The 7077-nt window shown below is 43.7% G+C and overlaps 1 long non-coding RNA gene across 1 annotated transcript; it reads right to left on the reverse strand.

The window, feature by feature from the left end:
* Positions 1-536: 536 nt before the first annotated feature.
* Positions 537-1648, reverse strand: LOC138321964 (uncharacterized). The gene is made up of 3 exons (XR_011208366.1): positions 1598-1648; positions 910-982; positions 537-642 (listed from the first exon to the last, which is right to left on the reverse strand). It is a non-coding gene; the product is annotated as an uncharacterized lncRNA (long non-coding RNA).
* Between the last annotated feature and the right edge of the window lie 5429 nt (positions 1649-7077).

The raw sequence follows: 7077 nt of genomic DNA on the forward strand, positions 1-7077 counted from the left end.
TATATAACATATTACTGTACCTTGTTGTAGATATAACATATTACTGTACCTTGTTGTAGATATAACATATTACTGTACCTTGTAGATATAACATATTACTGTACCTTGTTGTAGATATAACATATTACTGTACCTTGTAGATATAACATATTACTGTACCTTGTTGTAGATATAACATATTACTGTACCTTGTTGTAGATATAACATATTACTGTACCTTGTAGATATAACATATTACTGTACCTTGTTGTAGATATAACATATTACTGTACCTTGTTGTAGATATAACATATTACTGTACCTTGTTGTAGATATAACATATTACTGTACCTTGTAGATATAACATATTACTGAACATATTACTGTACCTTGTAGATATAACATATTACTGTACCTTGTAGATATAACATATTACTGTACCTTGTAGATATAACATATTACTGTACCTTGTTGTAGATATAAAATATTACTCTACGTTACTGTAGATATAACATATTACTGTATATTGCTGTAGATTTAATATCATGTTACTGTACCTTGCTGTAGATTTAATATATCGGTTGACACTCCCAGTTGTACAGCAGCCTTAGTTCTGGCCTCATCTGCTGTACGGCCACATATCCACACCCCTTCTATACTGGGCTAAATAAGAGATATAAATATATTGATAGGAAACAGATATATAGCAGTGTTATTGATATGGTGGCCTTCTAGTTTAATGCTATGTTGAGGGTTTGATCTCACACAAATGGTTTATTAAAGACATTCCTTTAATTGCATCTTACATTGTTACATCCTACAACTTTACAAATACTATATGTTAATTATGTTTGTTAATTTTGGTAAAAATTGATGTAGAAATGAAGTTGCTATAATTGAACACATGTGAAGCTTTGATTGGTGGATTACCTGGTTGCTGATGGTAACAAGGTAGGCGGGGACACGGTGACCCCACCAGATCTGACGTGACAGACACCAGTCTCTGAAACACATTATACACAATATACAACAGTAAAAAAGCTATACACTCACTGCTACCCCTCATTAGATACCATGGCAACTAGGGTTGGATACCATTAAGATAGAAACAGTATGATACCATACCTGTATCAACAAAACGATACTGATATCTTAATGATACCGATACTGATACTTTTTGAAGAAATATACTGTTTGTACAAGAGGGATCTTGGCACCCACCGAAGAATGATCTACATCTGACAATGGAAAGAGGGATAATTTCTCTGCTTTTCAAACTTTTACTACATATTACTTCATATGAAATTTGAGAAAGATCTTTTCAGTACTTTCTGAGATATACATTAATTACAAACTTCAATTATCAACATCCAAGATGGCGGCCTGTCGGCCATCTTGTTGACTGATCGGTCCCAAAATGCAATATGCACATCTAGGGTCCTAGGGGATCTTAAATGTGAAATTTGAGAAGGATCCCTTCAGTACTTTCTGAGAAATAGCGGTAACAAACTTTGACTATCAAAATCCAAGATGGCTGCCTATCGGCCATCTTGTTGACTGATTGGTCCCAAAATGCAATATGCACATCTAGGGAGTACTATGGAGTGAGTATACTTACTGACAGTCAGTGAGCCAGTGGTACCAGGACTTGTCTGCTGAGGTCGGGATCTCCCTAACCCTAAGTACTATGGAGTGAGTATACTTACTGACAGTCAGTGAGCCAGTGGTACCAGGACTTGTATGCTGAGGCCGGGATCTCCCTAACCCTAAGTACTATGGAGTGAGTATACTTACTGACAGTCAGTGAGCCAGTGGTACCAGGACTTGTCTGCTGAGGTCGGGATCTCCCTAACCCTAAGTACTATGGAGTGAGTATACTTACTGACAGTCAGTGAGCCAGTGGTACCAGGACTTGTATGCTGAGGCCGGGATCTCCCTAACCCTAAGTACTATGGAGTGAGTATACTTACTGACAGTCAGTGAGCCAGTGGTACCAGGACTTGTCTGCTGAGGTCGGGATCTCCCTAACCCTAAGTACTATGGAGTGAGTATACTTAGGTACTGCCAGTCAGTGAGCCAGTGGTACCAGGACTTGTCTGCTGGGGTCGGGATCTCCCTACCCTAAGTACTATGGAGTGAGTATACTTACTGACAGTCAGTGAGCCAGTGGTACCAGGACTTGTCTGCTGGGGTCGGGATCTCCCTAACCCTAAGTACTATGGAGTGAGTATACTTACTGACAGTCAGTGAGCCAGTGGTACCAGGACTTGTCTGCTGAGGTCGGGATCTCCCTAACCCTAAGTACTATGGAGTGAGTATACTTACTGACAGTCAGTGAGCCAGTGGTACCAGGACTTGTCTGCTGGGGTCGGGATCTCCCTAACCCTAAGTACTATGGAGTGAGTATACTTACTGACAGTCAGTGAGCCAGTGGTACCAGGACTTGTCTGCTGAGGTCGGGATCTCCCTAACCCTAAGTACTATGGAGTGAGTATACTTACTGACAGTCAGTGAGCCAGTGGTACCAGGACTTGTCTGCTGAGGTCAGGATCTCCCTAACCCTAAGTACTATGGAGTGAGTATACTTACTGACAGTCAGTGAGCCAGTGGTACCAGGACTTGTCTGCTGGGTCGGGATCTCCCTAACCCTAAGTACTATGGAGTGAGTATACTTACTGACAGTCAGTGAGCCAGTGGTACCAGGACTTGTCTGCTGAGGTCGGGATCTCCCTAACCCTAAGTACTATGGAGTGAGTATACTTACTGACAGTCAGTGAGCCAGTGGTACCAGGACTTGTCTGCTGAGGTCGGGATCTCCCTAACCCTAAATACTATGGAGTGAGTATACTTACTGACAGTCAGTGAGCCAGTGGTACCAGGACTTGTCTGCTGAGGTCGGGATCTCCCTAACCCTAAATACTATGGAGTGAGTATACTTACTGACAGTCAGTGAGCCAGTGGTACCAGGACTTGTCTGCTGAGGTCGGGATCTCCCTAACCCTAAGTACTATGGAGTGAGTATACTTACTGACAGTCAGTGAGCCAGTGGTACCAGGACTTGTCTGCTGAGGTCGGGATCTCCCTAACCCTAAATACTATGGAGTGAGTATACTTACTGACAGTCAGTGAGCCAGTGGTACCAGGACTTGTCTGCTGAGGTCGGGATCTCCCTAACCCTAAGTACTATGGAGTGAGTATACTTACTGACAGTCAGTGAGCCAGTGGTACCAGGACTTGTCTGCTGAGGTCGGGATCTCCCTAACCCTAAGTACTATGGAGTGAGTATACTTACTGACAGTCAGTGAGCCAGTGGTACCAGGACTTGTCTGCTGAGGTCGGGATCTCCCTAACCCTAAATACTATGGAGTGAGTATACTTACTGACAGTCAGTGAGCCAGTGGTACCAGGACTTGTCTGCTGAGGTCGGGATCTCCCTAACCCTAAGTACTATGGAGTGAGTATACTTACTGACAGTCAGTGAGCCAGTGGTACCAGGACTTGTCTGCTGAGGTCGGGATCTCCCTAACCCTAAGTACTATGGAGTGAGTATACTTACTGACAGTCAGTGAGCCAGTGGTACCAGGACTTGTCTGCTGAGGTCGGGATCTCCCTAACCCTAAGTACTATGGAGTGAGTATACTTACTGACAGTCAGTGAGCCAGTGGTACCAGGACTTTGTTGCTGAGGTCGGGATCTCCCTAACCCTAAGTACTATGGAGTGAGTATACTTACTGACAGTCAGTGAGCCAGTGGTACCAGGACTTGTCTGCTGAGGTCGGGATCTCCCTAACCCTAAGTACTATGGAGTGAGTATACTTACTGACAGTCAGTGAGCCAGTGGTACCAGGACTTGTCTGCTGAGGTCGGGATCTCCCTAACCCTAAGTACTATGGAGTGAGTATACTTACTGACAGTCAGTGAGCCAGTGGTACCAGGACTTGTCTGCTGAGGTCGGGATCTCCCTAACCCTAAGTACTATGGAGTGAGTATACTTACTGACAGTCAGTGAGCCAGTGGTACCAGGACTTGTCTGCTGAGGTCGGGATCTCCCTAACCCTAAGTACTATGGAGTGAGTATACTTACTGACAGTCAGTGAGCCAGTGGTACCAGGACTTGTCTGCTGAGGTCGGGATCTCCCTAACCCTAAATACTATGGAGTGAGTATACTTACTGACAGTCAGTGAGCCAGTGGTACCAGGACTTGTCTGCTGAGGTCGGGATCTCCCTAACCCTAAGTACTATGGAGTGAGTATACTTACTGACAGTCAGTGAGCCAGTGGTACCAGGACTTGTCTGCTGAGGTCGGGATCTCCCTAACCCTAAGTACTATGGAGTGAGTATACTTACTGACAGTCAGTGAGCCAGTGGTACCAGGACTTGTCTGCTGAGGTCGGGATCTCCCTAACCCTAAGTACTATGGAGTGAGTATACTTACTGACAGTCAGTGAGCCAGTGGTACCAGGACTTGTCTGCTGAGGTCGGGATCTCCCTAACCCTAAATACTATGGAGTGAGTATACTTACTGACAGTCAGTGAGCCAGTGGTACCAGGACTTGTCTGCTGAGGTCGGGATCTCCCTAACCCTAAATACTATGGAGTGAGTATACTTACTGACAGTCAGTGAGCCAGTGGTACCAGGACTTGTCTGCTGGGGTCGGGATCTCCCTAACCCTAAGTACTATGGAGTGAGTATACTTACTGACAGTCAGTGAGCCAGTGGTACCAGGACTTGTCTGCTGAGGTCGGGATCTCCCTAACCCTAAATACTATGGAGTGAGTATACTTACTGACAGTCAGTGAGCCAGTGGTACCAGGACTTGTCTGCTGAGGTCGGGATCTCCCTAACCCTAAGTACTATGGAGTGAGTATACTTACTGACAGTCAGTGAGCCAGTGGTACCAGGACTTGTCTGCTGAGGTCGGGATCTCCCTAACCCTAAATACTATGGAGTGAGTATACTTACTGACAGTCAGTGAGCCAGTGGTACCAGGACTTGTCTGCTGAGGTCGGGATCTCCCTAACCCTAAGTACTATGGAGTGGTATACTTACTGACAGTCAGTGAGCCAGTGGTACCAGGACTTGTCTGCTGAGGTCGGGATCTCCCTAACCCTAATACTATGGAGTGAGTATACGTTACTGGACAGTGCAGGTGAGATCTCCTAACCCAAGTGGTATACTTACTGACAGTCAGTGAGCCAGGACTTGTCTGCTGAGGTCGGGATCTCCCTAACCCTAAATACTATGGAGTGAGTATACTTACTGACAGTCAGTGAGCCAGTGGTACCAGGACTTGTCTGCTGAGGTCGGGATCTCCCTAACCCTAAATACTATGGAGTGAGTATACTTACTGACAGTCAGTGAGCCAGTGGTACCAGGACTTGTCTGCTGGGGTCGGGATCTCCCTAACCCTAAGTACTATGGAGTGAGTATACTTACTGACAGTCAGTGAGCCAGTGGTACCAGGACTTGTCTGCTGAGGTCGAGATCTCCCTAACCCTAAATACTATGGAGTGAGTATACTTACTGACAGTCAGTGAGCCAGTGGTACCAGGACTTGTCTGCTGGGGTCGGGATCTCCCTAACCCTAAGTACTATGGAGTGAGTATACTTACTGACAGTCAGTGAGCCAGTGGTACCAGGACTTGTCTGCTGGGGTCGGGATCTCCCTAACCCTAAATACTATGGAGTGAGTATACTTACTGACAGTCAGTGAGCCAGTGGTACCAGGACTTGTCTGCTGGGGTCGGGATCTCCCTAACCCTAAGTACTATGGAGTGAGTATACTTACTGACAGTCACTTGTCTGCTGAGCCTATGGAGTGAGTATACTTACCAGGACTTGTCTGCTGAGGATCTCACTAACCGGGATCAACCTTAACAGTATGGTATTATATAGTGAGATATACTTACTGACAGTCAGTGAGCCCTTCAGTGATACCAGGACTTATCTGCTGAATCGGGATCTCCCTAACCCTAAATACCTTTGATTACAGACCTGAAAACTTTGACTGACAGTGATGTAGGACATTGTCGCTGTCCCATCTCTATACCTGAATGTAGTGATACTTACAGATCTTGGGAACTATGAAACTGTACCGTGTGGAATTTTTCATACCAGAACTTACATTGATCTCCATAATCCCTATCTCTATACTATGGATAGTATACTTACCATGACAGTGATCTTGTACTGGTCATGAGGTGAAGTGATTATTAAAATCCTACAGAACAGCATAGACAACTGTATATATGTATGGATTGTCTGATGGAAGATTCCCAGTAACCTACAGTATATATTGTATGATAACAATAAACAGCCACTTGTACCTACATGTATGCTGTTTTTATAAGATTACCCTAGTACCTATCATAAGTGAGTTCTCATGTCAAATGTTATTTTACAGACTTGATTTTCATGATGTATAATGAACAGGGGAGTTATGAAAACTAGGTCAAGAAACTGGACCATTTATATAAAAAGTATAAACATACTGATGTCAAGTGTAATCAGTGGGTAAGGAGTGTGCTGGAAGTTCACTATCTCCCTATAAATGACTATTGTGACCTGATATACATGTTTACTAGGAAGTCAGAAATGATTTACATGACTACATGTTTATATAGAAATAATGAAAACAGAACTGATCCTATGTAACAGATGGCTAGGGGAATGGTCAATATAAGAGTCCATACTTAACTGAATATAGTGACAATAAAGGACTTGTCTTGTACTAATAAATCGGGATTACAAACCTTAACCTATCAAGAAGGATATACTGTATACATCATTAGTGAAAATTTACCAGTACTGAGCCAGTGGTACCAGGACTTGATGAGTAGGGGAACAATAGTAATGACTCCCCGGTCTTCACACTCTGTAACATAATGAAGAAACTATGTAGATCATGATGTGTAATATATGTGGATAACTATGTACCTGATCAAGATATGATTTTTTCAGGAATTCACAACATTAGAACACATGATTAAGATATATAACATGTTATAAATGTAATATGAACAACCTGATCCTATAACTACATGTACCTGTATTGGGGACTGCCATATCTTTATACATGACTACAGACATCATGTGT

This window comes from Argopecten irradians, chromosome 4 (assembly GCF_041381155.1).
Source record: "Argopecten irradians isolate NY chromosome 4, Ai_NY, whole genome shotgun sequence".
Taxonomy (NCBI): Eukaryota; Metazoa; Mollusca; class Bivalvia; order Pectinida; family Pectinidae; genus Argopecten; species Argopecten irradians.